This window comes from Paramisgurnus dabryanus, chromosome 13, assembly GCF_030506205.2.
Source record: "Paramisgurnus dabryanus chromosome 13, PD_genome_1.1, whole genome shotgun sequence".
Taxonomy (NCBI): domain Eukaryota; kingdom Metazoa; phylum Chordata; class Actinopteri; order Cypriniformes; family Cobitidae; genus Paramisgurnus; species Paramisgurnus dabryanus.
In genome coordinates this window covers 33,844,689-33,872,200 of record NC_133349.1, presented here as the reverse complement: position 1 = coordinate 33,872,200, position 27,512 = coordinate 33,844,689, and the positions used below count along the sequence as shown (strand labels likewise).

Sequence of the window (27,512 nt, the reverse complement as noted above, 5' to 3'; positions counted from 1 at the left end):
GAAAAAGGCAAGCGCACGTCAAAAGAGCGTTCCCTGACCGGGAATCGAACCCGGGCCGCGGCGGTGAGAGCGCCGAATCCTAGCCACTAGACCACCAGGGAGGGCACGCTGACTCTCAGACCGTGGATGCCCGGCAGACTGTGCGGAACGGAAATGGGTCTAAAGTCTCAAAGTAGTCGACAAAAAGTCACCCTGCCCCGTGTGAGGCTCGAACTCACGACCTTCAGATTATGAGACTGACGCGCTGCCTAACTGCGCCAACGAGGCACGCCCGGACCGGTGACGCCTGGGTGGCCCCTTGCGTCTGGTTGCGTGGCATTTTGTGCGCCACCAGCGAGGAAACTCCTGCGAGCAGAGCACGACTGGGCTTCTTGCACTCTGGCTACCCACACTGAGGACCTTCTCATTCTTAACTTGTTACACGTACAGAAATAACTTCAAGGAGACACAGAGGGGCTATGTCATGCCCAGGATTCCTATCGTCTTTTAAATGGTGTCGAGAATGGCACGCCTGCCGTTGCTGGACGATCTTGGCGCACGTGCTCTCAGTCTAGATAAAACCCATGATAAATAAACACTTACATTTGACACATTTGACACAGCTGACAGATTAATGGAATAACGTTACATATCCACAATGCAAAGTCCCAGTTACTCAGTGATCACGTGTTTGGCTCGTCTTTAGCCACATTATCAAAGGGAAAACTTTAATTGTGCTACAGTTGAAAGACTGTCCAATGTAAGCTGGTGACGTGTTCCACGTATTAGAATCTGTTAAAGAAAAAGCTCTGCGGCCGTTGCCTGTGGCAGTAAACTGTACTTCGCACTCACCTCTTGAAGAATTCCTCGTTTGCCTTGTGTGCTCGAGACACAATACCACCGGTTCTTTTAAGGATGTCACCGCCGTATGGTTAACAGTTGGCTACATTAGGAGGCAACTGTGAACCATAAAGCGGCAGTGAAACGTACAGAGATGACGCTTTTTCGTTAAATTGCAATGATGGCATCCATCCGCATTTGAGCAAGTATTTTCATTGCGCGTTCATGTAGAACGAGCAGGGTCTGAGAATGGCTATTCCTTTTTGTGACCCAGTTCTAATACAGTATGTGAAAGGGAGAACGGATCGTTGTATGCAAAACCACTTTGACAGGCATCCGTTACAGGGCAAATGGAGACGGGCTGCGTGTGCTTTTGGCAAATGAAAGGCTTCAGGCACATTGTTCCTCATTTCGAGAAATCCACATTCATCACAATTTCAAGGCGGTTGTGACGAAATAAATAAGAATTAAAGATGAGCTACATGAAGGAAATAAAACCGTGAGTCATTCCAAAAATTATAACGACAGATCCGCCGAGGAGGAAAAACGACTCGCTCGTGGCAGCTGCGGTCGTCAGGATGGCCGAGCGGTCTAAGGCGCTGCGTTCAGGTCGCAGTCTCCTCTGGAGGCGTGGGTTCGAATCCCACTTCTGACATTCTATTGCCCTTGTTGGAGCCCCCCGTGCTGTGTATTGTGGTTTCTTTCGAGGGAGCGTCCTTTTCAAAGAAGGCAGGAGGCAGGCACGCGGGGGACCAACCGGTTTTCCATTTTGGTAGAGATGAAGTTTGGCAGCTGTGCATGCCGGCCTCCAGAATCCAGCTGTCTTCTGCAAGCATGACTGCCCATGGCCCTGGCGTTGGGCCAGTGGCGCAATGGATAACGCGTCTGACTACGGATCAGAAGATTCTAGGTTCGACTCCTGGCTGGCTCGATCGTGCTTTTACTCCTTCCTCCTGCACGTTGGGTGTCTGCTGTCCTGCGTCAACATGCCTCAGTAGAGCAGAGGACGCACACCAGGCTCTGATTGCTCAGATGGCGGAGCGCAGGACTGCAGGCAGGCAAATTAGCCTGCCGACCTTAGGTCGGTGGCCCGGAGGCAGTGGACCTTTGCCTCTTGGAGGTGCTGCGATCCTTGCCTTCGAAGCCAGCTTTGCGCATAACCCGGCCGGTGAAAAAGGCAAGCGCACGTCAAAAGAGCGTTCCCTGACCGGGAATCGAACCCGGGCCGCGACGGTGAGAGCGCCGAATCCTAGCCACTAAACCACCAGGGAGGGCACGCTGACTCTCAGACCGTGGATGCCCGGCAGACTGTGCGGAACGGAAATGGGTCTGAAGTCTCAAAGTAGTCGACAAAAAGTCACCCTGCCCCGTGTGAGGCTCGAACTCACGACCTTCAGATTATGAGACTGACGCGCTGCCTAACTGCGCCAACGAGGCACGCCCGGACCGGTGGCGCCTGGGTGGCCCCTTGCCTCTGGTTGCGTGGCATTTTGTGCGCCACCAGCGAGGAAACTCCTGCGAGCAGAGCACGACTGGGCTTCTTGCACTCTGGCTACCCACACTGAGGACCTTCTCATTCTTAACTTGTTACACGTACAGAAATAACTTCAAGGAGACACAGAGGGGCTATGTCATGCCCAGGATTCCTATCGTCTTTTAAATGGTGTCGAGAATGGCACGCCTGCCGTTGCTGGACGATCTTGGCGCACGTGCTCTCAGTCTAGATAAAACCCATGATAAATAAACACTTACATTTGACACATTTGACACAGCTGACAGATTAATGGAATAACGTTACATATCCACAATGCAAAGTCCCAGTTACTCAGTGATCACGTGTTTGGCTCGTCTTTAGCCACATTATCAAAGGGAAAACTTTAATTGTGCTACAGTTGAAAGACTGTCCAATGTAAGCTGGTGACGTGTTCCACGTATTAGAATCTGTTAAAGAAAAAGCTCTGCGGCCGTTGCCTGTGGCAGTGCACTGTACTTCGCACTCACCTCTTGAAGAATTCCTCGTTTGCCTTGTGTGCTCGAGACACAACACCATCGGTTCTTTTAAGGATGTCACCGCCGTATGGTTAACAGTTGGCTACATTAGGAGGCAACTGTGAACCATAAAGCGGCAGTGAAACGTACAGAGATGACGCTTTTTCGTTAAATTGCAATGATGGCATCCATCCGCATTTGAGCAAGTATTTTCATTGCGCGTTCATGTAGAACGAGCAGGGTCTGAGAATGGCTATTCCTTTTTGTGACCCAGTTCTAATACAGTATGTGAAAGGGAGAACGGATCGTTGTATGCAAAACCACTTTGACAGGCATCCGTTACAGGGCAAATGGAGACGGGCTGCGTGTGCTTTTGGCAAATGAAAGGCTTCAGGCACATTGTTCCTCATTTCGAGAAATCCACATTCATCACCATTTCAAGGCGGTTGTGACGAAATAAATAAGAATTAAAGATGAGCTACATGAAGGAAATAAAACCGTGAGTCATTCCAAAAATTATAACGACACATCCGCCGAGGAGGAAAAACGACTCGCTCGTGGCAGCTGCGGTCGTCAGGATGGCCGAGCGGTCTAAGGCGCTGCGTTCAGGTCGCAGTCTTCTCTGGAGGCGTGGGTTCGAATCCCACTTCTGACATTCTATTGCCCTTGTTGGAGCCCCCCGTGCTGTGTATTGTGGTTTCTTTCGAGGGAGCGTCCTTTTCAAAGAAGGCAGGAGGCAGGCACGCGGGGGACCAACCGGTTTTCCATTTTGGTAGAGATGAAGTTTGGCAGCTGTGCATGCCGGCCTCCAGAATCCAGCTGTCTTCTGCAAGCATGACTGCCCATGGCCCTGGCGTTGGGCCAGTGGCGCAATGGATAACGCGTCTGACTACGGATCAGAAGATTCTAGGTTCGACTCCTGGCTGGCTCGATCGTGCTTTTACTCCTTCCTCCTGCACGTTGGGTGTCTGCTGTCCTGCGTCAACATGCCTCAGTAGAGCAGAGGACGCACACCAGGCACTGATTGCTCAGATGGCGGAGCGCAGGACTGCAGGCAGGCAAATTAGCCTGCCGACCTTAGGTCGGTGGCCCAGAGGCAGTGGACCTTTGCCTCTTGGAGGTGCTGCGATCCTTGCCTTCGAAGCCAGCTTTGCGCATAACCCGGCCGGTGAAAAAGGCAAGCGCACGTCAAAAGAGCGTTCCCTGACCGGGAATCGAACCCGGGCCACGGCGGTGAGAGCGCCGAATCCTAGCCACTAGACCACCAGGGAGGGCACGCTGACTCTCAGACCGTGGATGCCCGGCAGACTGTGCGGAACGGAAATGGGTCTAAAGTCTCAAAGTAGTCGACAAAAAGTCACCCTGCCCCGTGTGAGGCTCGAACTCACGACCTTCAGATTATGAGACTGACGCGCTGCCTAACTGCGCCAACGAGGCACGCCCGGACCGGTGACGCCTGGGTGGCCCCTTGCGTCTGGTTGCGTGGCATTTTGTGCGCCACCAGCGAGGAAACTCCTGCGAGCAGAGCACGACTGGGCTTCTTGCACTCTGGCTACCCACACTGAGGACCTTCTCATTCTTAACTTGTTACACGTACAGAAATAACTTCAAGGAGACACAGAGGGGCTATGTCATGCCCAGGATTCCTATCGTCTTTTAAATGGTGTCGAGAATGGCACGCCTGCCGTTGCTGGACGATCTTGGCGCACATGCTCTAAGTCTAGATAAAACCCATGATAAATAAACACTTACATTTGACACATTTGACACAGCTGACAGATTAATGGAATAACGTTACATATCCACAATGCAAAGTCCCAGTTACTCAGTGATCACGTGTTTGGCTCGTCTTTAGCCACATTATCAAAGGGAAAACTTTAATTGTGCTACAGTTGAAAGACTGTCCAATGTAAGCTGGTGACGTGTTCCACGTATTAGAATCTGTTAAAGAAAAAGCTCTGCGGCCGTTGCCTGTGGCAGTAAACTGTACTTCGCACTCACCTCTTGAAGAATTCCTCGTTTGCCTTGTGTGCTCGAGACACAATACCACCGGTTCTTTTAAGGATGTCACCGCCGTATGGTTAACAGTTGGCTACATTAGGAGGCAACTGTGAAACATAAAGCGGCAGTGAAACGTACAGAGATGACGCTTTTTCGTTAAATTGCAATGATGGCATCCATCCGCATTTGAGCAAGTATTTTCATTGCGCGTTCATGTAGAACGAGCAGGGTCTGAGAATGGCTATTCCTTTTTGTGACCCAGTTCTAATACAGTATGTGAAAGGGAGAATGGATCGTTGTATGCAAAACCACTTTGACAGGCATCCGTTACAGGGCAAATGGAGACGGGCTGCGTGTGCTTTTGGCAAATGAAAGGCTTCAGGCACATTGTTCCTCATTTCGAGAAATCCACATTCATCACCATTTCAAGGCGGTTGTGACGAAATAAATAAGAATTAAAGATGAGCTACATGAAGGAAATAAAACCGTGAGTCATTCCAAAAATTATAACGACACATCCGCCGAGGAGGAAAAACGACTCGCTCGTGGCAGCTGCGGTCGTCAGGATGGCCGAGCGGTCTAAGGCGCTGCGTTCAGGTCGCAGTCTCCTCTGGAGGCGTGGGTTTGAATCCCACTTCTGACATTCTATTGCCCTTGTTGGAGCCCCCCGTGCTGTGTATTGTGGTTTCTTTCGAGGGAGCGTCCTTTTCAAAGAAGGCAGGAGGCAGGCACGCGAGGGACCAACCGGTTTCCCATTTTGGTAGAGATGAAGTTTGGCAGCTGTGCATGCCGGCCTCCAGAATCCAGCTGTCTTCTGCAAGCATGACTGCCCATGGCCCTGGCGTTGGGCCAGTGGCGCAATGGATAACGCGTCTGACTACGGATCAGAAGATTCTAGGTTCGACTCCTGGCTGGCTCGATCGTGCTTTTACTCCTTCCTCCTGCACGTTGGGTGTCTGCTGTCCTGCGTCAACATGCCTCAGTAGAGCAGAGGACGCACACCAGGCTCTGATTGCTCAGATGGCGGAGCGCAGGACTGCAGGCAGGCAAATTAGCCTGCCGACCTTAGGTCGGTGGCCCGGAGGCAGTGGACCTTTGCCTCTTGGAGGTGCTGCGATCCTTGCCTTCGAAGCCAGCTTTGCGCATAACCCGGCCGGTGAAAAAGGCAAGCGCACGTCAAAAGAGCGTTCCCTGACCGGGAATCGAACCCGGGCCGCGGCGGTGAGAGCGTCGAATCCTAGCCACTAGACCACCAGGGAGGGCACGCTGACTCTCAGACCGTGGATGCGCGGCAGACTGTGCGGAACGGAAATGGGTCTAAAGTCTCAAAGTAGTCGACAAAAAGTCACCCTGCCCCGTGTGAGGCTCGAACTCACGACCTTCAGATTATGAGACTGACGCGCTGCCTAACTGTGCCAAAGAGGCACGCCCGGACCGGTGGCGCCTGGGTGGCCCCTTGCGTCTGGTTGCGTGGCATTTTGTGCGCCCCCAGCGGGGAAACTCCTGCGAGCATGGCACGACTGGGCTTCTTGCACTCCGGCTACCCACACTGAGGACCTTCTCATTCTTAACTTGTTACACGTACAGAAATAACTTCAAGGAGACACAGAGGGGCTATGTCATGCCCAGGAATCCTATCGTCTTTTAAATGGTGTCGAGAATGGCACGCCTGCCGTTGCTGGACGATCTTGGCGCACGTGCTCTCAGTCTAGATAAAACCCATGATAAATAAACACTTACATTTGACACATTTGACACAGCTGACAGATTAATGGAATAACGTTACATATCCACAATGCAAAGTCCCAGTTACTCAGTGATCACGTGTTTGGCTCGTCTTTAGCCACTTTATCAAAGGGAAAACTTTAATTGTGCTACAGTTGAAAGACTGTCCAATGTAAGCTGGTGACGTGTTCCACGTATTAGAATCTGTTAAAGAAAAAGCTCTGCGGCCGTTGCCTGTGGCAGTAAACTGTACTTCGCACTCACCTCTTGAAGAATTCCTCGTTTGCCTTGTGTGCTCGAGACACAATACCACCGGTTCTTTTAAGGATGTCACCGCCGTATGGTTAACAGTTGGCTACATTAGGAGGCAACTGTGAACCATAAAGCGGCAGTGAAACGTACAGAGATGACACTTTTTCGTTAAATTGCAATGATGGCATCCATCCGCATTTGAGCAAGTATTTTCATTGCGCGTTCATGTAGAACGAGCAGGGTCTGAGAATGGCTATTCCTTTTTGTGACCCAGTTCTAATACAGTATGTGAAAGGGAGAACGGATCGTTGTATGCAAAACCACTTTGACAGGCATCCGTTACAGGGCAAATGGAGACGGGCTGCGTGTGCTTTTGGCAAATGAAAGGCTTCAGGCACATTGTTCCTCATTTCGAGAAATCCACATTCATCACCATTTCAAGGCGGTTGTGACGAAATAAATAAGAATTAAAGATGAGCTACATGAAGGAAATAAAACCGTGAGTCATTCCAAAAATTATAACGACACATCCGCCGAGGAGGAAAAACGACTCGCTCGTGGCAGCTGGGGTCGTCAGGATGGCCGAGCGGTCTAAGGCGCTGCGTTCAGGTCGCAGTCTCCTCTGGAGGCGTGGGTTTGAATCCCACTTCTGACATTCTATTGCCCTTGTTGGAGCCCCCCGTGCTGTGTATTGTGGTTTCTTTCGAGGGAGCGTCCTTTTCAAAGAAGGCAGGAGGCAGGCACGCGGGGGACCAACCGGTTTCCCATTTTGGTAGAGATGAAGTTTGGCAGCTGTGCATGCCGGCCTCCAGAATCCAGCTGTCTTCTGCAAGCATGACTGCCCATGGCCCTGGCGTTGGGCCAGTGGCGCAATGGATAACGCGTCTGACTACGGATCAGAAGATTCTAGGTTCGACTCCTGGCTGGCTCGATCGTGCTTTTACTCCTTCCTCCTGCACGTTGGGTGTCTGCTGTCCTGCGTCAACATGCCTCAGTAGAGCAGAGGACGCACACCAGGCTCTGATTGCTCAGATGGCAGAGCGCAGGACTGCAGGCAGGCAAATTAGCCTGCCGACCTTAGGTCGGTGGCCCGGAGGCAGTGGACCTTTGCCTCTTGGAGGTGCTGCGATCCTTGCCTTCGAAGCCAGCTTTGCGCATAACCCGGCCGGTGAAAAAGGCAAGCGCACGTCAAAAGAACGTTCCCTGACCGGGAATCGAACCCGGGCCGCGGCGGTGAGAGCGTCGAATCCTAGCCACTAGACCACCAGGGAGGGCACGCTGACTCTCAGACCGTGGATGCGCGGCAGACTGTGCGGAACGGAAATGGGTCTAAAGTCTCAAAGTAGTCGACAAAAAGTCACCCTGCCCCGTGTGAGGCTCGAACTCACGACCTTCAGATTAAGAGACTGACGCGCTGCCTAACTGCGCCAACGAGGCACGCCCGGACCGGTGGCGCCTGGGTGGCCCCTTGCGTCTGGTTGCGTGGCATTTTGTGCGCCACCAGCGGGGAAACTCCTGCGAGCATGGCACGACTGGGCTTCTTGCACTCTGGCTACCCACACTGAGGACTTTCTCATTCTTAACTTGTTACACGTACAGAAATAACTTCAAGGAGACACAGAGGGGCTATGTCATGCCCAGGATTCCTATCGTCTTTTAAATGGTGTCGAGAATGGCACGCCTGCCGTTGCTGGATGATCTTGGCGCACGTGCTCTCAGTCTAGATAAAACCCATGATAAATAAACACTTACATTTGACACATTTGACACAGCTGACAGATTAATGGAATAACGTTACATATCCACAATGCAAAGTCCCAGTTACTCAGTGATCACGTGTTTGGCTCGTCTTTAGCCACATTATCAAAGGGAAAACTTTAATTGTGCTACAGTTGAAAGACTGTCCAATGTAAGCTGGTGACGTGTTCCACGTATTAGAATCTGTTAAAGAAAAAGCTCTGCGGCCGTTGCCTGTGGCAGTAAACTGTACTTCGCACTCACCTCTTGAAGAATTCCTCGTTTGCCTTGTGTGCTCGAGACACAATACCACCGGTTCTTTTAAGGATGTCACCGCCGTATGGTTAACAGTTGGCTACATTAGGAGGCAACTGTGAACCATAAAGCGGCAGTGAAACGTACAGAGATGACGCTTTTTCGTTAAATTGCAATGATGGCATCCATCCGCATTTGAGCAAGTATTTTCATTGCGCGTTCATGTAGAACGAGCAGGGTCTGAGAATGGCTATTCCTTTTTGTGACCCAGTTCTAATACAGTATGTGAAAGGGAGAACGGATCGTTGTATGCAAAACCACTTTGACAGGCATCCGTTACAGGGCAAATGGAGACGGGCTGCGTGTGCTTTTGGCAAATGAAAGGCTTCAGGCACATTGTTCCTCATTTCGAGAAATCCACATTCATCACCATTTCAAGGCGGTTGTGACGAAATAAATAAGAATTAAAGATGAGCTACATGAAGGAAATAAAACCGTGAGTCATTCCAAAAATTATAACGACACATCCGCCGAGGAGGAAAAACGACTCGCTCTTGGCAGCTGCGGTCGTCAGGATGGCCGAGCGGTCTAAGGCGCTGCGTTCAGGTCGCAGTCTCCTCTGGAGGCGTGGGTTCGAATCCCACTTCTGACATTCTATTGCCCTTGTTGGAGCCCCCCGTGCTGTGTATTGTGGTTTCTTTCGAGGGAGCGTCCTTTTCAAAGAAGGCAGGAGGCAGGCACGCGGGGGACCAACCGGTTTTCCATTTTGGTAGAGATGAAGTTTGGCAGCTGTGCATGCCGGCCTCCAGAGTCCAGCTGTCTTCTGCAAGCATGACTGCCCATGGCCCTGGCGTTGGGCCAGTGGCGCAATGGATAACGCGTCTGACTACGGATCAGAAGATTCTAGGTTCGACTCCTGGCTGGCTCGATCGTGCTTTTACTCCTTCCTCCTGCACGTTGGGTGTCTGCTGTCCTGCGTCAACATGCCTCAGTAGAGCAGAGGACGCACACCAGGCTCTGATTGCTCAGATGGCGGAGCGCAGGACTGCAGGCAGGCAAATTAGCCTGCCGACCTTAGGTCGGTGGCCCGGAGGCAGTGGACCTTTGCCTCTTGGAGGTGCTGCGATCCTTGCCTTCGAAGCCAGCTTTGCGCATAACCCGGCCGGTGAAAAAGGCAAGCGCACGTCAAAAGAGCGTTCCCTGACCGGGAATCGAACCCGGGCCGCTGCGGTGAGAGCGCCGAATCCTAGCCACTAGACCACCAGGGAGGGCACGCTGACTCTCAGACCGTGGATGCCCGGCAGACTGTGCGGAACGGAAATGGGTCTAAAGTCTCAAAGTAGTCGACAAAAAGTCACCCTGCCCCGTGTGAGGCTCGAACTCACGACCTTCAGATTATGAGACTGACGCGCTGCCTAACTGCGCCAACGAGGCACGCCCGGACCGGTGGCGCCTGGGTGGCCCCTTGCGTCTGGTTGCGTGGCATTTTGTGCGCCACCAGCGAGGAAACTCCTGCGAGCAGAGCACGACTGGGCTTCTTGCACTCTGGCTACCCACACTGAGGACCTTCTCATTCTTAACTTGTTACACGTACAGAAATAACTTCAAGGAGACACAGAGGGGCTATGTCATGCCCAGGATTCCTATCGTCTTTTAAATGGTGTCGAGAATGGCACGCCTGCCGTTGCTGGACGATCTTGGCGCACGTGCTCTCAGTCTAGATAAAACCCATGATAAATAAACACTTACATTTGACACATTTGACACAGCTGACAGATTAATGGAATAACGTTACATATCCACAATGCAAAGTCCCAGTTACTCAGTGATCACGTGTTTGGCTCGTCTTTAGCCACATTATCAAAGGGAAAACTTTAATTGTGCTACAGTTGAAAGACTGTCCAATGTAAAACTGGTGACGTGTTCCACGTATTAGAATCTGTTAAAGAAAAAGCTCTGCGGCCGTTGCCTGTGGCAGTGCACTGTACTTCGCACTCACCTCTTGAAGAATTCCTCGTTTGCCTTGTGTGCTCGAGACACAACACCATCGGTTCTTTTAAGGATGTCACCGCCGTATGGTTAACAGTTGGCTACATTAGGAGGCAACTGTGAACCATAAAGCGGCAGTGAAACGTACAGAGATGACGCTTTTTCGTTAAATTGCAATGATGGCATCCATCCGCATTTGAGCAAGTATTTTCATTGCGCGTTCATGTAGAACGAGCAGGGTCTGAGAATGGCTATTCCTTTTTGTGACCCAGTTCTAATACAGTATGTGAAAGGGAGAACGAATCGTTGTATGCAAAACCACTTTGACAGGCATCCGTTACAGGGCAAATGGAGACGGGCTGCGTGTGCTTTTGGCAAATGAAAGGCTTCAGGCACATTGTTCCTCATTTCGAGAAATCCACATTCATCACCATTTCAAGGCGGTTGTGACGAAATAAATAAGAATTAAAGATGAGCTACATGAAGGAAATAAAACCGTGAGTCATTCCAAAAATTATAACGACACATCCGCCGAGGAGGAAAAACGACTCGCTCGTGGCAGCTGCGGTCGTCAGGATGGCCGAGCGGTCTAAGGCGCTGCGTTCAGGTCGCAGTCTCCTCTGGAGGCGTGGGTTCGAATCCCACTTCTGACATTCTATTGCCCTTGTTGGAGCCCCCCGTGCTGTATATTGTGGTTTCTTTCGAGGGAGCGTCCTTTTCAAAGAAGGCAGGAGGCAGGCACGCGGGGGACCAACCGGTTTTCCATTTTGGTAGAGATGAAGTTTGGCAGCTGTGCATGCCGGCCTCCAGAATCCAGCTGTCTTCTGCAAGCATGACTGCCCATGGCCCTGGCGTTGGGCCAGTGGCGCAATGGATAACGCGTCTGACTACGGATCAGAAGATTCTAGGTTCGACTCCTGGCTGGCTCGATCGTGCTTTTACTCCTTCCTCCTGCACGTTGGGTGTCTGCTGTCCTGCGTCAACATGCCTCAGTAGAGCAGAGGACGCACACCAGGCACTGATTGCTCAGATGGCGGAGCGCAGGACTGCAGGCAGGCAAATTAGCCTGCCGACCTTAGGTCGGTGGCCCGGAGGCAGTGGACCTTTGCCTCTTGGAGGTGCTGCGATCCTTGCCTTCGAAGCCAGCTTTGCGCATAACCCGGCCGGTGAAAAAGGCAAGCGCACGTCAAAAGAGCGTTCCCTGACCGGGAATCGAACCAGGGCCGCGGCGGTGAGAGCGCCGAATCCTAGCCACTAGACCACCAGGGAGGGCACGCTGACTCTCAGACCGTGGATGCCCGGCAGACTGTGCGGAACGGAAATGGGTCTAAAGTCTCAAAGTAGTCGACAAAAAGTCACCCTGCCCCGTGTGAGGCTCGAACTCACGACCTTCAGATTATGAGACTGACGCGCTGCCTAACTGCGCCAACGAGGCACGCCCGGACCGGTGGCGCCTGGGTGGCCCCTTGCGTCTGGTTGCGTGGCATTTTGTGCGCCACCAGCGAGGAAACTCCTGCGAGCAGAGCACGACTGGGCTTCTTGCACTCTGGCTACCCACACTGAGGACCTTCTCATTCTTAACTTGTTACACGTACAGAAATAACTTCAAGGAGACACAGAGGGGCTATGTCATGCCCAGGATTCCTATCGTCTTTTAAATGGTGTCGAGAATGGCACGCCTGCCGTTGCTGGACGATCTTGGCGCACGTGCTCTCAGTCTAGATAAAACCCATGATAAATAAACACTTACATTTGACACATTTGACACAGCTGACAGATTAATGGAATAACGTTACATATCCACAATGCAAAGTCCCAGTTACTCAGTGATCACGTGTTTGGCTCGTCTTTAGCCACATTATCAAAGGGAAAACTTTAATTGTGCTACAGTTGAAAGACTGTCCAATGTAAGCTGGTGACGTGTTCCACGTATTAGAATCTGTTAAAGAAAAAGCTCTGCGGCCGTTGCCTGTGGCAGTGCACTGTACTTCGCACTCACCTCTTGAAGAATTCCTCGTTTGCCTTGTGTGCTCGAGACACAACACCATCGGTTCTTTTAAGGATGTCACCGCCGTATGGTTAACAGTTGGCTACATTAGGAGGCAACTGTGAACCATAAAGCGGCAGTGAAACGTACAGAGATGACGCTTTTTCGTTAAATTGCAATGATGGCATCCATCCGCATTTGAGCAAGTATTTTCATTGCGCGTTCATGTAGAACGAGCAGGGTCTGAGAATGGCTATTCCTTTTTGTGACCCAGTTCTAATACAGTATGTGAAAGGGAGAACGGATCGTTGTATGCAAAACCACTTTGACAGGCATCCGTTACAGGGCAAATGGAGACGGGCTGCGTGTGCTTTTGGCAAATGAAAGGCTTCAGGCACATTGTTCCTCATTTCGAGAAATCCACATTCAGTAGAGATGAAGTTTGGCAGCTGTGCATGCCGGCCTCCAGAATCCAGCTGTCTTCTGCAAGCATGACTGCCCATGGCCCTGGCGTTGGGCCAGTGGCGCAATGGATAACGCGTCTGACTACGGATCAGAAGATTCTAGGTTCGACTCCTGGCTGGCTCGATCGTGCTTTTACTCCTTCCTCCTGCACGTTGGGTGTCTGCTGTCCTGCGTCAACATGCCTCAGTAGAGCAGAGGACGCACACCAGGCTCTGATTGCTCAGATGGCGGAGCGCAGGACTGCAGGCAGGCAAATTAGCCTGCCGACCTTAGGTCGGTGGCCCGGAGGCAGTGGACCTTTGCCTCTTGGAGGTGCTGCGATCCTTGCCTTCGAAGCCAGCTTTGCGCATAACCCGGCCGGTGAAAAAGGCAAGCGCACGTCAAAAGAGCGTTCCCTGACCGGGAATCGAACCAGGGCCGCGGCGGTGAGAGCACCGAATCCTAGCCACTAGACCACCAGGGAGGGCACGCTGACTCTCAGACCGTGGATGCCCGGCAGACTGTGCGGAACGGAAATGGGTCTAAAGTCTCAAAGTAGTCGACTAAAAGTCACCCTGCCCCGTGTGAGGCTCGAACTCACGACCTTCAGATTATGAGACTGACGCGCTGCCTAACTGCGCCAACGAGGCACGCCCGGACCGGTGGCGCCTGGGTGGCCCCTTGCGTCTGGTTGCGTGGCATTTTGTGCGCCACCAGCGAGGAAACTCCTGCGAGCAGAGCACGACTGGGCTTCTTGCACTCTGGCTACCCACACTGAGGACCTTCTCATTCTTAACTTGTTACACGTACAGAAATAACTTCAAGGAGACACAGAGGGGCTATGTCATGCCCAGGATTCCTATCGTCTTTTAAATGGTGTCGAGAATGGCACGCCTGCCGTTGCTGGACGATCTTGGCGCACGTGCTCTCAGTCTAGATAAAACCCATGATAAATAAACACTTACATTTGACACATTTGACACAGCTGACAGATTAATGGAATAACGTTACATATCCACAATGCAAAGTCCCAGTTACTCAGTGATCACGTGTTTGGCTCGTCTTTAGCCACATTATCAAAGGGAAAACTTTAATTGTGCTACAGTTGAAAGACTGTCCAATGTAAGCTGGTGACGTGTTCCACGTATTAGAATCTGTTAAAGAAAAAGCTCTGCGGCCGTTGCCTGTGGCAGTAAACTGTACTTCGCACTCACCTCTTGAAGAATTCCTCGTTTGCCTTGTGTGCTCGAGACACAATACCACCGGTTCTTTTAAGGATGTCACCGCCGTATGGTTCACAGTTGCCTCCTAATGTAGCCAACTGTTAACCATACGGCGGTGACATCCTTAAAAGAACCGGTGGTAAAGCGGCAGTGAAACGTACAGAGATGACGCTTTTTCGTTAAATTGCAATGATGGCATCCATCCGCATTTGAGCAAGTATTTTCATTGCGCGTTCATGTAGAACGAGCAGGGTCTGAGAATGGCTATTCCTTTTTGTGACCCAGTTCTAATACAGTATGTGAAAGGGAGAACGGATCGTTGTATGCAAAACCACTTTGACAGGCATCCGTTACAGGGCAAATGGAGACGGGCTGCGTGTGCTTTTGGCAAATGAAAGGCTTCAGGCACATTGTTCCTCATTTCGAGAAATCCACATTCATCACCATTTCAAGGCGGTTGTGACGAAATAAATAAGAATTAAAGATGAGCTACATGAAGGAAATAAAACCGTGAGTCATTCCAAAAATTATAACGACACATCCGCCGAGGAGGAAAAACGACTCGCTCGTGGCAGCTGCGGTCGTCAGGATGGCCGAGCGGTCTAAGGCGCTGCGTTCAGGTCGCAGTCTCCTCTGGAGGCGTGGGTTCGAATCCCACTTCTGACATTCTATTGCCCTTGTTGGAGCCCCCCGTGCTGTGTATTGTGGTTTCTTTCGAGGGAGCGTCCTTTTCAAAGAAGGCAGGAGGCAGGCACGCGGGGGACCACCCGGTTTCCCATTTTGGTAGAGATGAAGTTTGGCAGCTGTGCATGCCGGCCTCCAGAATCCAGCTGTCTTCTGCAAGCATGACTGCCCATGGCCCTGGAAGATTCTAGGTTCGACTCCTGGCTGGCTCGATCGTGCTTTTACTCCTTCCTCCTGCACGTTGGGTGTCTGCTGTCCTGCGTCAACATGCCTCAGTAGAGCAGAGGACGCACACCAGGCACTGATTGCTCAGATGGCGGAGCGCAGGACTGCAGGCAGGCAAATTAGCCTGCCGACCTTAGGTCGGTGGCCCGGAGGCAGTGGACCTTTGCCTCTTGGAGGTGCTGCGATCCTTGCCTTCGAAGCCAGCTTTGCGCATAACCCGGCCGGTGAAAAAGGCAAGCGCACGTCAAAAGAGCGTTCCCTGACCGGGAATCGAACCCGGGCCGCGGCGGTGAGAGCGCCGAATCCTAGCCACTAGACCACCAGGGAGGGCACGCTGACTCTCAGACCGTGGATGCCCGGCAGACTGTGCGGAACGGAAATGGGTCTAAAGTCTCAAAGTAGTCGACAAAAAGTCACCCTGCCCCGTGTGAGGCTCGAACTCACGACCTTCAGATTATGAGACTGACGCGCTGCCTAACCGCGCCAACGAGGCACGCCCGGACCGGTGACGCCTGGGTGGCCCCTTGCGTCTGGTTGCGTGGCATTTTGTGCGCCACCAGCGAGGAAACTCCTGCGAGCAGAGCACGACTGGGCTTCTTGCACTCTGGCTACCCACACTGAGGACCTTCTCATTCTTAACTTGTTACACGTACAGAAATAACTTCAAGGAGACACAGAGGGGCTATGTCATGCCCAGGATTCCTATCGTCTTTTAAATGGTGTCGAGAATGGCACGCCTGCCGTTGCTGGACGATCTTGGCGCACGTGCTCTCAGTCTAGATAAAACCCATGATAAATAAACACTTACATTTGACACATTTGACACAGCTGACAGATTAATGGAATAACGTTACATATCCACAATGCAAAGTCCCAGTTACTCAGTGATCACGTGTTTGGCTCGTCTTTAGCCACATTATCAAAGGGAAAACTTTAATTGTGCTACAGTTGAAAGACTGTCCAATGTAAGCTGGTGACGTGTTCCACGTATTAGAATCTGTTAAAGAAAAAGCTCTGCGGCCGTTGCCTGTGGCAGTAAACTGTACTTCGCACTCACCTCTTGAAGAATTCCTCGTTTGCCTTGTGTGCTGGAGACACAATACCACCGGTTCTTTTAAGGATGTCACCGCCGTATGGTTAACAGTTGGCTACATTAGGAGGCAACTGTGAACCATAAAGCGGCAGTGAAACGTACAGAGATGACGCTTTTTCGTTAAATTGCAATGATGGCATCCATCCGTATTTGAGCAAGTATTTTCATTGCGCGTTCATGTAGAACGAGCAGGGTCTGAGAATGGCTATTCCTTTTTGTGACCCAGTTCTAATACAGTATGTGAAAGGGAGAACGGATCGTTGTATGCAAAACCACTTTGACAGGCATCCGTTACAGGGCAAATGGAGACGGGCTGCGTGTGCTTTTGGCAAATGAAAGGCTTCAGGCACATTGTTCCTCATTTCGAGAAATCCACATTCAGTAGAGATGAAGTTTGGCAGCTGTGCATGCCGGCCTCCAGAATCCAGCTGTCTTCTGCAAGCATGACTGCCCATGGCCCTGGCGTTGGGCCAGTGGCGCAATGGATAATGCGTCTGACTACGGATCAGAAGATTCTAGGTTCGACTCCTGGCTGGCTCGATCGTGCTTTTACTCCTTCCTCCTGCACGTTGGGTGTCTGCTGTCCTGCGTCAACATGCCTCAGTAGAGCAGAGGACGCACACCAGGCTCTGATTGCTCAGATGGCGGAGCGCAGGACTGCAGGCAGGCAAATTAGCCTGCCGACCTTAGGTCGGTGGTCCGGAGGCAGTGGACCTTTGCCTCTTGGAGGTGCTGCGATCCTTGCCTTCGAAGCCAGCTTTGCGCATAACCCGGCCGGTGAAAAAGGCAAGCGCACGTCAAAAGAGCGTTCCCTGACCGGGAATCGAACCCGGGCCGCGGCGGTGAGAGCACCGAATCCTAGCCACTAGACCACCAGGGAGGGCACGCTGACTCTCAGACCGTGGATGCCCGGCAGACTGTGCGGAACGGAAATGGGTCTAAAGTCTCTAAGTAGTCGACAAAAAGTCACCCTGCCCCGTGTGAGGCTCGAACTCACGACCTTCAGATTATGAGACTGACGCGCTGCCTAACTGCGCCAACGAGGCACGCCCGGACCGGTGGCGCCTGGGTGGCCCCTTGCGTCTGGTTGCGTGGCATTTTGTGCGCCACCAGCGAGGAAACTCCTGCGAGCAGAGCACGACTGGGCTTCTTGCACTCTGGCTACCCACACTGAGGACCTTCTCATTCTTAACTTGTTACACGTACAGAAATAACTTCAAGGAGACACAGAGGGGCTATGTCATGCCCAGGATTCCTATCGTCTTTTAAATGGTGTCGAGAATGGCACGCCTGCCGTTGCTGGACGATCTTGGCGCACGTGCTCTCAGTCTAGATAAAACCCATGATAAATAAACACTTACATTTGACACATTTGACACAGCTGACAGATTAATGGAATAACGTTACATATCCACAATGCAAAGTCCCAGTTACTCAGTGATCACGTGTTTGGCTCGTCTTTAGCCACATTATCAAAGGGAAAACTTTAATTGTGCTACAGTTGAAAGACTGTCCAATGTAAGCTGGTGACGTGTTCCACGTATTAGAATCTGTTAAAGAAAAAGCTCTGCGGCCGTTGCCTGTGGCAGTAAACTGTACTTCGCACTCACCTCTTGAAGAATTCCTCGTTTGCCTTGTGTGCTCGAGACACAATACCACCGGTTCTTTTAAGGATGTCACCGCCGTATGGTTCACAGTTGCCTCCTAATGTAGCCAACTGTTAACCATACGGCGGTGACATCCTTAAAAGAACCGGTGGTAAAGCGGCAGTGAAACGTACAGAGATGACGCTTTTTCGTTAAATTGCAATGATGGCATACATCCGCATTTGAGCAAGTATTTTCATTGCGCGTTCATGTAGAACGAGCAGGGTCTGAGAATGGCTATTCCTTTTTGTGACCCAGTTCTAATACAGTATGTGAAAGGGAGAACGGATCGTTGTATGCAAAACCACTTTGACAGGCATCCGTTACAGGGCAAATGGAGACGGGCTGCGTGTGCTTTTGGCAAATGAAAGGCTTCAGGCACATTGTTCCTCATTTTGAGAAATCCACATTCATCACCATTTCAAGGCGGTTGTGACGAAATAAATAAGAATTAAAGATGAGCTACATGAAGGAAATAAAACCGTGAGTCATTCCAAAAATTATAACGACACATCCGCCGAGGAGCAAAAACGACTCGCTCGTGGCAGCTGCGGTCGTCAGGATGGCCGAGCGGTCTAAGGCGCTGCGTTCAGGTCGCAGTCTCCTCTGGAGGCGTGGGTTCGAATCCCACTTCTGACATTCTATTGCCCTTGTTGGAGCCCCCCGTGCTGTGTATTGTGGTTTCTTTCGAGGGAGCGTCCTTTTCAAAGAAGGCAGGAGGCAGGCACGCGGGGGACCACCCGGTTTCCCATTTTGGTAGAGATGAAGTTTGGCAGCTGTGCATGCCGGCCTCCAGAATCCAGCTGTCTTCTGCAAGCATGACTGCCCATGGCCCTGGCGTTGGGCCAGTGGCGCAATGGATAACGCGTCTGACTACGGATCAGAAGATTCTAGGTTCGACTCCTGGCTGGCTCGATCGTGCTTTTACTCCTTCCTCCTGCTTGTTGGGTGTCTGCTGTCCTGCGTCAACATGCCTCAGTAGAGCAGAGCGTTCCCTGACCGGGAATCGAACCCGGGCCGCGGCGGTGAGAGCGCCGAATCCTAGCCACTAGACCACCAGGGAGGGCACGCTGACTCTCAGACCGTGGAGGCCCGGCAGACTGTGCGGAACGGAAATGGGTCTAAAGTCTCAAAGTAGTCGACAAAAAGTCACCCTGCCCCGTGTGAGGCTCGAACTCACGACCTTCAGATTATGAGACTGACGCGCTGCCTAACTGCGCCAACGAGGCACACCCGGACCGGTGACGCCTGGGTGGCCCCTTGCGTCTGGTTGCGTGGCATTTTGTGCGCCACCAGCGAGGAAACTCCTGCGAGCAGAGCACGACTGGGCTTCTTGCACTCTGGCTACCCACACTGAGGACCTTCTCATTCTTAACTTGTTACACGTACAGAAATAACTTCAAGGAGACACAGAGGGGCTATGTCATGCCCAGGATTCCTATCGTCTTTTAAATGGTGTCGAGAATGGCACGCCTGCCGTTGCTGGACGATCTTGGCGCACGTGCTCTCAGTCTAGATAAAACCCATGATAAATAAACACTTACATTTGACACATTTGACACAGCTGACAGATTAATGGAATAACGTTACATATCCACAATGCAAAGTCCCAGTTACTCAGTGATCACGTGTTTGGCTCGTCTTTAGCCACATTATCAAAGGGAAAACTTTAATTGTGCTACAGTTGAAAGACTGTCCAATGTAAGCTGGTGACGTGTTCCACGTATTAGAATCTGTTAAAGAAAAAGCTCTGCGGCCGTTGCCTGTGGCAGTAAACTGTACTTCGCACTCACCTCTTGAAGAATTCCTCGTTTGCCTTGTGTGCTCGAGACACAATACCACCGGTTCTTTTAAGGATGTCACCGCCGTATGGTTAACAGTTGGCTACATTAGGAGGCAACTGTGAACCATAAAGCGGCAGTGAAACGTACAGAGATGACGCTTTTTCGTTAAATTGCAATGATGGCATCCATCCGCATTTGAGCAAGTATTTTCATTGCGCGTTCATGTAGAACGAGCAGGGTCTGAGAATGGCTATTCCTTTTTGTGACCCAGTTCTAATACAGTATGTGAAAGGGAGAACGGATCGTTGTATGCAAAACCACTTTGACAGGCATCCGTTACAGGGCAAATGGAGACGGGCTGCGTGTGCTTTTGGCAAATGAAAGGCTTCAGGCACATTGTTCCTCATTTCGAGAAATCCACATTCATCACCATTTCAAGGCGGTTGTGACGAAATAAATAAGAATTAAAGATGAGCTACATGAAGGAAATAAAACCGTGAGTCATTCCAAAAATTATAACGACACATCCGCCGAGGAGGAAAAACGACTCGCTCGTGGCAGCTGCGGTCGTCAGGATGGCCGAGCGGTCTAAGGCGCTGCGTTCAGGTCGCATTCCCTCTGGAGGCGTGGGTTTGAATCCCACTTCTGACATTCTATTGCCCTTGTTGGAGCCCCCCGTGCTGTGTATTGTGGTTTCTTTCGAGGGAGCGTCCTTTTCAAAGAAGGCAGGAGGCAGACACGCGAGGGACCAACCGGTTTCCCATTTTGGTAGAGATGAAGTTTGGCAGCTGTGCATGCCGGCCTCCAGAATCCAGCTGTCTTCTGCAAGCATGACTGCCCATGGCCTTGGCGTTGGGCCAGTGGCGCAATGGATAACGCGTCTGACTACGGATCAGAAGATTCTAGGTTCGACTCCTGGCTGGCTCGATCGTGCTTTTACTCCTTCCTCCTGCACGTTGGGTGTCTGCTGTCCTGCGTCAACATGCCTCAGTAGAGCAGAGGACGCACACCAGGCTCTGATTGCTCAGATGGCGGAGCGCAGGACTGCAGGCAGGCAAATTAGCCTGCCGACCTTAGGTCGGTGGCCCGGAGGCAGTGGACCTTTGCCTCTTGGAGGTGCTGCGATCCTTGCCTTCGAAGCCAGCTTTGCGCATAACCCGGCCGGTGAAAAAGGCAAGCGCACGTCAAAAGAGCGTTCCCTGACCGGGAATCGAACCCGGGCCGCGGCGGTGAGAGCGTCGAATCCTAGCCACTAGACCACCAGGGAGGGCACGCTGACTCTCAGACCGTGGATGCGCGGCAGACTGTGCGGAACGGAAATGGGTCTAAAGTCTCAAAGTAGTCGACAAAAAGTCACGCTGCCCCGTGTGAGGCTCGAACTCACGACCTTCAGATTATGAGACTGACGCGCTGCCTAACTGCGCCAACGAGGCACGCCCGGACCGGTGGCGCCTGGGTGGCCCCTTGCGTCTGGTTGCGTGGCATTTTGTGCGCCACCAGCGGGGAAACTCCTGCGAGCATGGCACGACTGGGCTTCTTGCACTCTGGCTACCCACACTGAGGACTTTCTCATTCTTAACTTGTTACACGTACAGAAATAACTTCAAGGAGACACAGAGGGGCTATGTCATGCCCAGGATTCCTATCGTCTTTTAAATGGTGTCGAGAATGGCACGCCTGCCGTTGCTGGATGATCTTGGCGCACGTGCTCTCAGTCTAGATAAAACCCATGATAAATAAACACTTACATTTGACACATTTGACACAGCTGACAGATTAATGGAATAACGTTACATATCCACAATGCAAAGTCCCAGTTACTCAGTGATCACGTGTTTGGCTCGTCTTTAGCCACATTATCAAAGGGAAAACTTTAATTGTGCTACAGTTGAAAGACTGTCCAATGTAAGCTGGTGACGTGTTCCACGTATTAGAATCTGTTAAAGAAAAAGCTCTGCGGCCGTTGCCTGTGGCAGTAAACTGTACTTCGCACTCACCTCTTGAAGAATTCCTCGTTTGCCTTGTGTGCTCGAGACACAATACCACCGGTTCTTTTAAGGATGTCACCGCCGTATGGTTAACAGTTGGCTACATTAGGAGGCAACTGTGAACCATAAAGCGGCAGTGAAACGTACAGAGATGACGCTTTTTCGTTAAATTGCAATGATGGCATCCATCCGCATTTGAGCAAGTATTTTCATTGCGCGTTCATGTAGAACGAGCAGGGTCTGAGAATGGCTATTCCTTTTTGTGACCCAGTTCTAATACAGTATGTGAAAGGGAGAACGGATCGTTGTATGCAAAACCACTTTGACAGGCATCCGTTACAGGGCAAATGGAGACGGGCTGCGTGTGCTTTTGGCAAATGAAAGGCTTCAGGCACATTGTTCCTCATTTCGAGAAATCCACATTCATCACCATTTCAAGGCGGTTGTGACGAAATAAATAAGAATTAAAGATGAGCTACATGAAGGAAATAAAACCGTGAGTCATTCCAAAAATTATAACGACACATCCGCCGAGGAGGAAAAACGACTCGCTCGTGGCAGCTGCGGTCGTCAGGATGGCCGAGCGGTCTAAGGCGCTGCGTTCAGGTCGCAGTCTCCTCTGGAGGCGTGGGTTCGAATCCCATTTCTGACATTCTATTGCCCTTGTTGGAGCCCCCCGTGCTGTGTATTGTGGTTTCTTTCGAGGGAGCGTCCTTTTCAAAGAAGGCAGGAGGCAGGCACGCGGGGGACCAACCGGTTTTCCATTTTGGTAGAGATGAAGTTTGGCAGCTGTGCATGCCGGCCTCCAGAATCCAGCTGTCTTCTGCAAGCATGACTGCCCATGGCCCTGGCGTTGGGCCAGTGGCGCAATGGATAACGCGTCTGACTACGGATCAGAAGATTCTAGGTTCGACTCCTGGCTGGCTCGATCGTGCTTTTACTCCTTCCTCCTGCACGTTGGGTGTCTGCTGTCCTGCGTCAACATGCCTCAGTAGAGCAGAGGACGCACACCAGGCTCTGATTGCTCAGATGGCGGAGCGCAGGACTGCAGGCAGGCAAATTAGCCTGCCGACCTTAGGTCGGTGGCCCGGAGGCAGTGGACCTTTGCCTCTTGGAGGTGCTGCGATCCTTGCCTTCGAAGCCAGCTTTGCGCATAACCCGGCCGGTGAAAAAGGCAAGCGCACGTCAAAAGAGCGTTCCCTGACCGGGAATCGAACCCGGGCCGCGGCGGTGAGAGCGCCGAATCCTAGCCACTAGACCACCAGGGAGGGCACGCTGACTCTCAGACCGTGGATGCCCGGCAGACTGTGCGGAACGGAAATGGGTCTAAAGTCTCAAAGTAGTCGACAAAAAGTCACCCTGCCCCGTGTGAGGCTCGAACTCACGACCTTCAGATTATGAGACTGACGCGCTGCCTAACTGCGCCAACGAGGCACGCCCGGACCGGTGGCGCCTGGGTGGCCCCTTGCGTCTGGTTGCGTGGCATTTTGTGCGCCACCAGCGAGGAAACTCCTGCGAGCAGAGCACGACTGGGCTTCTTGCACTCTGGCTACCCACACTGAGGACCTTCTCATTCTTAACTTGTTACACGTACAGAAATAACTTCAAGGAGACACAGAGGGGCTATGTCATGCCCAGGATTCCTATCGTCTTTTAAATGGTGTCGAGAATGGCACGCCTGCCGTTGCTGGACGATCTTGGCGCACGTGCTCTCAGTCTAGATAAAACCCATGATAAATAAACACTTACATTTGACACATTTGACACAGCTGACAGATTAATGGAATAACGTTACATATCCACAATGCAAAGTCCCAGTTACTCAGTGATCACGTGTTTGGCTCGTCTTTAGCCACATTATCAAAGGGAAAACTTTAATTGTGCTACAGTTGAAAGACTGTCCAATGTAAGCTGGTGACGTATTAGAATCTGTTAAAGAAAAAGCTCTGCGGCCGTTGCCTGTGGCAGTAAACTGTACTTCGCACTCACCTCTTGAAGAATTCCTCGTTTGCCTTGTGTGCTCGAGACACAATACCACCGGTTCTTTTAAGGATGTCACCGCCGTATGGTTAACAGTTGGCTACATTAGGAGGCAACTGTGAACCATAAAGCGGCAGTGAAACGTACAGAGATGACGCTTTTTCGTTAAATTGCAATGATGGCATCCATCCGCATTTGAGCAAGTATTTTCATTGCGCGTTCATGTAGAACGAGCAGGGTCTGAGAATGGCTATTCCTTTTTGTGACCCAGTTCTAATACAGTATGTGAAAGGGAGAACGGATCGTTGTATGCAAAACCACTTTGACAGGCATCCGTTACAGGGCAAATGGAGACGGGCTGCGTGTGCTTTTGGCAAATGAAAGGCTTCAGGCACATTGTTCCTCATTTCGAGAAATCCACATTCATCACCATTTCAAGGCGGTTGTGACGAAATAAATAAGAATTAAAGATGAGCTACATGAAGGAAATAAAACCGTGAGTCATTCCAAAAATTATAACGACACATCCGCCGAGGAGGAAAAACGACTCGCTCGTGGCAGCTGCGGTAGTCAGGATGGCCGAGCGGTCTAAGGCGCTGCGTTCAGGTCGCAGTCTCCTCTGGAGGCGTGGGTTCGAATCCCACTTCTGACATTCTAATGCCCTTGTTGGAGCCCCCCGTGCTGTATATTGTGGTTTCTTTCGAGGGAGCGTCCTTTTCAAAGAAGGCAGGAGGCAGGCACGCGGGGGACCAACCGGTTTTCCATTTTGGTAGAGATGAAGTTTGGCAGCTGTGCATGCCGGCCTCCAGAATCCAGCTGTCTTCTGCAAGCATGACTGCCCATGGCCCTGGCGTTGGGCCAGTGGGGCAATGGATAACGCGTCTGACTACGGATCAGAAGATTCTAGGTTCGACTCCTGGCTGGCTCGATCGTGCTTTTACTCCTTCCTCCTGCACGTTGGGTGTCTGCTGTCCTGCGTCAACATGCCTCAGTAGAGCAGAGGACGCACACCAGGCACTGATTGCTCAGATGGCGGAGCGCAGGACTGCAGGCAGGCAAATTAGCCTGCCGACCTTAGGTCGGTGGCCCGGAGGCAGTGGACCTTTGCCTCTTGGAGGTGCTGCGATCCTTGCCTTCGAAGCCAGCTTTGCGCATAACCCGGACGGTGAAAAAGGCAAGCGCACGTCAAAAGAGCGTTCCCTGACCGGGAATCGAACCCGGGCCGCGGCGGTGAGAGCGCCGAATCCTAGCCACTAGACCACCAGGGAGGGCACGCTGACTCTCAGACCGTGGATGCCCGGCAGACTGTGCGGAACGGAAATGGGTCTAAAGTCTCAAAGTAGTCGACAAAAAGTCACCCTGCCACCCCGTGTGAGGCTCGAACTCACAACCTTCAGATTATGAGACTGACGCGCTGCCTAACTGCGCCAACGAGGCACGCCCGGACCGGTGACGCCTGGGTGGCCCCTTGCGTCTGGTTGCGTGGCATTTTGTGCGCCACCAGCGAGGAAACTCCTGCGAGCAGAGCACGACTGGGCTTCTTGCACTCTGGCTACCCACACTGAGGACCTTCTCATTCTTAACTTGTTACACGTACAGAAATAACTTCAAGGAGACACAGAGGGGCTATGTCATGCCCAGGATTCCTATCGTCTTTTAAATGGTGTCGAGAATGGCACGCCTGCCGTTGCTGGACGATCTTGGCGCACGTGCTCTCAGTCTAGATAAAACCCATGATAAATAAACACTTACATTTGACACATTTGACACAGCTGACAGATTAATGGAATAACGTTACATATCCACAATGCAAAGTCCCAGTTACTCAGTGATCACGTGTTTGGCTCGTCTTTAGCCACATTATCAAAGGGAAAACTTTAATTGTGCTACAGTTGAAAGACTGTCCAATGTAAGCTGGTGACGTGTTCCACGTATTAGAATCTGTTAAAGAAAAAGCTCTGCGGCCGTTGCCTGTGGCAGTAAACTGTACTTCGCACTCACCTCTTGAAGAATTCCTCGTTTGCCTTGTGTGCTCGAGACACAATACCACCGGTTCTTTTAAGGATGTCACCGCCGTATGGTTAACAGTTGGCTACATTAGGAGGCAACTGTGAACCATAAAGCGGCAGTGAAACGTACAGAGATGACGCTTTTTCGTTAAATTGCAATGATGGCATCCATCCGCATTTGAGCAAGTATTTTCATTGCGCGTTCATGTAGAACGAGCAGGGTCTGAGAATGGCTATTCCTTTTTGTGACCCAGTTCTAATACAGTATGTGAAAGGGAGAACGGATCGTTGTATGCAAAACCACTTTGACAGGCATCCGTTACAGGGCAAATGGAGACGGGCTGCGTGTGCTTTTGGCAAATGAAAGGCTTCAGGCACATTGTTCCTCATTTCGAGAAATCCACATTCATCACCATTTCAAGGCGGTTGTGACGAAATAAATAAGAATTAAAGATGAGCTACATGAAGGAAATAAAACCGTGAGTCATTCCAAAAATTATAACGACACATCCGCCGAGGAGGAAAAACGACTCGCTCGTGGCAGCTGCGGTCGTCAGGATGGCCGAGCGGTCTAAGGCGCTGCGTTCAGGTCGCAGTCTCCTCTGGAGGCGTGGGTTCGAATCCCATTTCTGACATTCTATTGCCCTTGTTGGAGCCCCCCGTGCTGTGTATTGTGGTTTCTTTCGAGGGAGCGTCCTTTTCAAAGAAGGCAGGAGGCAGGCACGCGGGGGACCAACCGGTTTTCCATTTTGGTAGAGATGAAGTTTGGCAGCTGTGCATGCCGGCCTCCAGAATCCAGCTGTCTTCTGCAAGCATGACTGCCCATGGCCCTGGCGTTGGGCCAGTGGCGCAATGGATAACGCGTCTGACTACGGATCAGAAGATTCTAGGTTCGACTCCTGGCTGGCTCGATCGTGCTTTTACTCCTTCCTCCTGCACGTTGGGTGTCTGCTGTCCTGCGTCAACATGCCTCAGTAGAGCAGAGGACGCACACCAGGCTCTGATTGCTCAGATGGCGGAGCGCAGGACTGCAGGCAGGCAAATTAGCCTGCCGACCTTAGGTCGGTGGCCCGGAGGCAGTGGACCTTTGCCTCTTGGAGGTGCTGCGATCCTTGCCTTCGAAGCCAGCTTTGCGCATAACCCGGCCGGTGAAAAAGGCAAGCGCACGTCAAAAGAGCGTTCCCTGACCGGGAATCGAACCCGGGCCGCGGCGGTGAGAGCGCCGAATCCTAGCCACTAGACCACCAGGGAGGGCACGCTGACTCTCAGACCGTGGATGCCCGGCAGACTGTGCGGAACGGAAATGGGTCTAAAGTCTCAAAGTAGTCGACAAAAAGTCACCCTGCCCCGTGTGAGGCTCGAACTCACGACCTTCAGATTATGAGACTGACGCGCTGCCTAACTGCGCCAACGAGGCACGCCCGGACCGGTGGCGCCTGGGTGGCCCCTTGCGTCTGGTTGCGTGGCATTTTGTGCGCCACCAGCGAGGAAACTCCTGCGAGCAGAGCACGACTGGGCTTCTTGCACTCTGGCTACCCACACTGAGGACCTTCTCATTCTTAACTTGTTACACGTACAGAAATAACTTCAAGGAGACACAGAGGGGCTATGTCATGCCCAGGATTCCTATCGTCTTTTAAATGGTGTCGAGAATGGCACGCCTGCCGTTGCTGGACGATCTT

At 51.7% G+C, this 27,512-nt stretch overlaps 46 non-coding genes across 46 annotated transcripts; 24 read left to right on the top strand and 22 right to left on the bottom strand.

Moving 5' to 3' along the window:
* Positions 1–29: 29 nt before the first annotated feature.
* trnae-cuc (transfer RNA glutamic acid (anticodon CUC)) lies at positions 30–101 on the bottom strand. The gene has a single exon. It is a non-coding gene; the product is annotated as a tRNA-Glu (tRNA).
* Positions 102–193: 92 nt separating this feature from the next.
* Positions 194–267, bottom strand: trnam-cau (transfer RNA methionine (anticodon CAU)). The gene has a single exon. It is a non-coding gene; the product is annotated as a tRNA-Met (tRNA).
* A 1,124-nt stretch (positions 268–1,391) lies between these two features.
* trnal-cag (transfer RNA leucine (anticodon CAG)) lies at positions 1,392–1,474 on the top strand. Its single transcript has one exon. It is a non-coding gene; the product is annotated as a tRNA-Leu (tRNA).
* A 203-nt stretch (positions 1,475–1,677) lies between these two features.
* trnar-acg (transfer RNA arginine (anticodon ACG)) lies at positions 1,678–1,750 on the top strand. The gene has a single exon. It is a non-coding gene; the product is annotated as a tRNA-Arg (tRNA).
* A 432-nt stretch (positions 1,751–2,182) lies between these two features.
* On the bottom strand, positions 2,183–2,256 carry trnam-cau (transfer RNA methionine (anticodon CAU)). The gene has a single exon. It is a non-coding gene; the product is annotated as a tRNA-Met (tRNA).
* A 1,124-nt stretch (positions 2,257–3,380) lies between these two features.
* trnal-cag (transfer RNA leucine (anticodon CAG)) lies at positions 3,381–3,463 on the top strand. The gene has a single exon. It is a non-coding gene; the product is annotated as a tRNA-Leu (tRNA).
* Positions 3,464–3,666: 203 nt separating this feature from the next.
* Positions 3,667–3,739, top strand: trnar-acg (transfer RNA arginine (anticodon ACG)). Its single transcript has one exon. It is a non-coding gene; the product is annotated as a tRNA-Arg (tRNA).
* A 268-nt stretch (positions 3,740–4,007) lies between these two features.
* Positions 4,008–4,079, bottom strand: trnae-cuc (transfer RNA glutamic acid (anticodon CUC)). The gene has a single exon. It is a non-coding gene; the product is annotated as a tRNA-Glu (tRNA).
* Positions 4,080–4,171: 92 nt separating this feature from the next.
* trnam-cau (transfer RNA methionine (anticodon CAU)) lies at positions 4,172–4,245 on the bottom strand. The gene has a single exon. It is a non-coding gene; the product is annotated as a tRNA-Met (tRNA).
* A 1,124-nt stretch (positions 4,246–5,369) lies between these two features.
* On the top strand, positions 5,370–5,452 carry trnal-cag (transfer RNA leucine (anticodon CAG)). The gene has a single exon. It is a non-coding gene; the product is annotated as a tRNA-Leu (tRNA).
* A 203-nt stretch (positions 5,453–5,655) lies between these two features.
* On the top strand, positions 5,656–5,728 carry trnar-acg (transfer RNA arginine (anticodon ACG)). Its single transcript has one exon. It is a non-coding gene; the product is annotated as a tRNA-Arg (tRNA).
* A 432-nt stretch (positions 5,729–6,160) lies between these two features.
* Positions 6,161–6,234, bottom strand: trnam-cau (transfer RNA methionine (anticodon CAU)). Its single transcript has one exon. It is a non-coding gene; the product is annotated as a tRNA-Met (tRNA).
* Positions 6,235–7,358: 1,124 nt separating this feature from the next.
* trnal-cag (transfer RNA leucine (anticodon CAG)) lies at positions 7,359–7,441 on the top strand. Its single transcript has one exon. It is a non-coding gene; the product is annotated as a tRNA-Leu (tRNA).
* A 203-nt stretch (positions 7,442–7,644) lies between these two features.
* Positions 7,645–7,717, top strand: trnar-acg (transfer RNA arginine (anticodon ACG)). Its single transcript has one exon. It is a non-coding gene; the product is annotated as a tRNA-Arg (tRNA).
* A 1,630-nt stretch (positions 7,718–9,347) lies between these two features.
* On the top strand, positions 9,348–9,430 carry trnal-cag (transfer RNA leucine (anticodon CAG)). The gene has a single exon. It is a non-coding gene; the product is annotated as a tRNA-Leu (tRNA).
* Positions 9,431–9,633: 203 nt separating this feature from the next.
* Positions 9,634–9,706, top strand: trnar-acg (transfer RNA arginine (anticodon ACG)). Its single transcript has one exon. It is a non-coding gene; the product is annotated as a tRNA-Arg (tRNA).
* A 432-nt stretch (positions 9,707–10,138) lies between these two features.
* On the bottom strand, positions 10,139–10,212 carry trnam-cau (transfer RNA methionine (anticodon CAU)). Its single transcript has one exon. It is a non-coding gene; the product is annotated as a tRNA-Met (tRNA).
* Positions 10,213–11,337: 1,125 nt separating this feature from the next.
* On the top strand, positions 11,338–11,420 carry trnal-cag (transfer RNA leucine (anticodon CAG)). Its single transcript has one exon. It is a non-coding gene; the product is annotated as a tRNA-Leu (tRNA).
* Positions 11,421–11,623: 203 nt separating this feature from the next.
* trnar-acg (transfer RNA arginine (anticodon ACG)) lies at positions 11,624–11,696 on the top strand. Its single transcript has one exon. It is a non-coding gene; the product is annotated as a tRNA-Arg (tRNA).
* Positions 11,697–12,128: 432 nt separating this feature from the next.
* On the bottom strand, positions 12,129–12,202 carry trnam-cau (transfer RNA methionine (anticodon CAU)). The gene has a single exon. It is a non-coding gene; the product is annotated as a tRNA-Met (tRNA).
* A 1,067-nt stretch (positions 12,203–13,269) lies between these two features.
* trnar-acg (transfer RNA arginine (anticodon ACG)) lies at positions 13,270–13,342 on the top strand. Its single transcript has one exon. It is a non-coding gene; the product is annotated as a tRNA-Arg (tRNA).
* A 432-nt stretch (positions 13,343–13,774) lies between these two features.
* On the bottom strand, positions 13,775–13,848 carry trnam-cau (transfer RNA methionine (anticodon CAU)). The gene has a single exon. It is a non-coding gene; the product is annotated as a tRNA-Met (tRNA).
* A 1,156-nt stretch (positions 13,849–15,004) lies between these two features.
* Positions 15,005–15,087, top strand: trnal-cag (transfer RNA leucine (anticodon CAG)). Its single transcript has one exon. It is a non-coding gene; the product is annotated as a tRNA-Leu (tRNA).
* A 498-nt stretch (positions 15,088–15,585) lies between these two features.
* trnae-cuc (transfer RNA glutamic acid (anticodon CUC)) lies at positions 15,586–15,657 on the bottom strand. The gene has a single exon. It is a non-coding gene; the product is annotated as a tRNA-Glu (tRNA).
* Positions 15,658–15,749: 92 nt separating this feature from the next.
* Positions 15,750–15,823, bottom strand: trnam-cau (transfer RNA methionine (anticodon CAU)). Its single transcript has one exon. It is a non-coding gene; the product is annotated as a tRNA-Met (tRNA).
* Positions 15,824–16,890: 1,067 nt separating this feature from the next.
* On the top strand, positions 16,891–16,963 carry trnar-acg (transfer RNA arginine (anticodon ACG)). Its single transcript has one exon. It is a non-coding gene; the product is annotated as a tRNA-Arg (tRNA).
* A 268-nt stretch (positions 16,964–17,231) lies between these two features.
* trnae-cuc (transfer RNA glutamic acid (anticodon CUC)) lies at positions 17,232–17,303 on the bottom strand. The gene has a single exon. It is a non-coding gene; the product is annotated as a tRNA-Glu (tRNA).
* A 92-nt stretch (positions 17,304–17,395) lies between these two features.
* Positions 17,396–17,469, bottom strand: trnam-cau (transfer RNA methionine (anticodon CAU)). The gene has a single exon. It is a non-coding gene; the product is annotated as a tRNA-Met (tRNA).
* A 1,156-nt stretch (positions 17,470–18,625) lies between these two features.
* trnal-cag (transfer RNA leucine (anticodon CAG)) lies at positions 18,626–18,708 on the top strand. Its single transcript has one exon. It is a non-coding gene; the product is annotated as a tRNA-Leu (tRNA).
* Positions 18,709–18,911: 203 nt separating this feature from the next.
* trnar-acg (transfer RNA arginine (anticodon ACG)) lies at positions 18,912–18,984 on the top strand. The gene has a single exon. It is a non-coding gene; the product is annotated as a tRNA-Arg (tRNA).
* Positions 18,985–19,060: 76 nt separating this feature from the next.
* On the bottom strand, positions 19,061–19,132 carry trnae-cuc (transfer RNA glutamic acid (anticodon CUC)). Its single transcript has one exon. It is a non-coding gene; the product is annotated as a tRNA-Glu (tRNA).
* Positions 19,133–19,224: 92 nt separating this feature from the next.
* Positions 19,225–19,298, bottom strand: trnam-cau (transfer RNA methionine (anticodon CAU)). The gene has a single exon. It is a non-coding gene; the product is annotated as a tRNA-Met (tRNA).
* Positions 19,299–20,422: 1,124 nt separating this feature from the next.
* On the top strand, positions 20,423–20,504 carry trnal-cag (transfer RNA leucine (anticodon CAG)). The gene has a single exon. It is a non-coding gene; the product is annotated as a tRNA-Leu (tRNA).
* Positions 20,505–20,707: 203 nt separating this feature from the next.
* Positions 20,708–20,780, top strand: trnar-acg (transfer RNA arginine (anticodon ACG)). Its single transcript has one exon. It is a non-coding gene; the product is annotated as a tRNA-Arg (tRNA).
* Positions 20,781–21,212: 432 nt separating this feature from the next.
* trnam-cau (transfer RNA methionine (anticodon CAU)) lies at positions 21,213–21,286 on the bottom strand. The gene has a single exon. It is a non-coding gene; the product is annotated as a tRNA-Met (tRNA).
* A 1,124-nt stretch (positions 21,287–22,410) lies between these two features.
* trnal-cag (transfer RNA leucine (anticodon CAG)) lies at positions 22,411–22,493 on the top strand. The gene has a single exon. It is a non-coding gene; the product is annotated as a tRNA-Leu (tRNA).
* Positions 22,494–22,696: 203 nt separating this feature from the next.
* On the top strand, positions 22,697–22,769 carry trnar-acg (transfer RNA arginine (anticodon ACG)). Its single transcript has one exon. It is a non-coding gene; the product is annotated as a tRNA-Arg (tRNA).
* Positions 22,770–23,037: 268 nt separating this feature from the next.
* Positions 23,038–23,109, bottom strand: trnae-cuc (transfer RNA glutamic acid (anticodon CUC)). Its single transcript has one exon. It is a non-coding gene; the product is annotated as a tRNA-Glu (tRNA).
* Positions 23,110–23,201: 92 nt separating this feature from the next.
* trnam-cau (transfer RNA methionine (anticodon CAU)) lies at positions 23,202–23,275 on the bottom strand. The gene has a single exon. It is a non-coding gene; the product is annotated as a tRNA-Met (tRNA).
* Positions 23,276–24,390: 1,115 nt separating this feature from the next.
* Positions 24,391–24,473, top strand: trnal-cag (transfer RNA leucine (anticodon CAG)). Its single transcript has one exon. It is a non-coding gene; the product is annotated as a tRNA-Leu (tRNA).
* A 544-nt stretch (positions 24,474–25,017) lies between these two features.
* On the bottom strand, positions 25,018–25,089 carry trnae-cuc (transfer RNA glutamic acid (anticodon CUC)). The gene has a single exon. It is a non-coding gene; the product is annotated as a tRNA-Glu (tRNA).
* Positions 25,090–25,184: 95 nt separating this feature from the next.
* trnam-cau (transfer RNA methionine (anticodon CAU)) lies at positions 25,185–25,258 on the bottom strand. The gene has a single exon. It is a non-coding gene; the product is annotated as a tRNA-Met (tRNA).
* Positions 25,259–26,382: 1,124 nt separating this feature from the next.
* trnal-cag (transfer RNA leucine (anticodon CAG)) lies at positions 26,383–26,465 on the top strand. The gene has a single exon. It is a non-coding gene; the product is annotated as a tRNA-Leu (tRNA).
* A 203-nt stretch (positions 26,466–26,668) lies between these two features.
* trnar-acg (transfer RNA arginine (anticodon ACG)) lies at positions 26,669–26,741 on the top strand. Its single transcript has one exon. It is a non-coding gene; the product is annotated as a tRNA-Arg (tRNA).
* A 268-nt stretch (positions 26,742–27,009) lies between these two features.
* trnae-cuc (transfer RNA glutamic acid (anticodon CUC)) lies at positions 27,010–27,081 on the bottom strand. The gene has a single exon. It is a non-coding gene; the product is annotated as a tRNA-Glu (tRNA).
* A 92-nt stretch (positions 27,082–27,173) lies between these two features.
* On the bottom strand, positions 27,174–27,247 carry trnam-cau (transfer RNA methionine (anticodon CAU)). The gene has a single exon. It is a non-coding gene; the product is annotated as a tRNA-Met (tRNA).
* Positions 27,248–27,512: the final 265 nt, after the last annotated feature.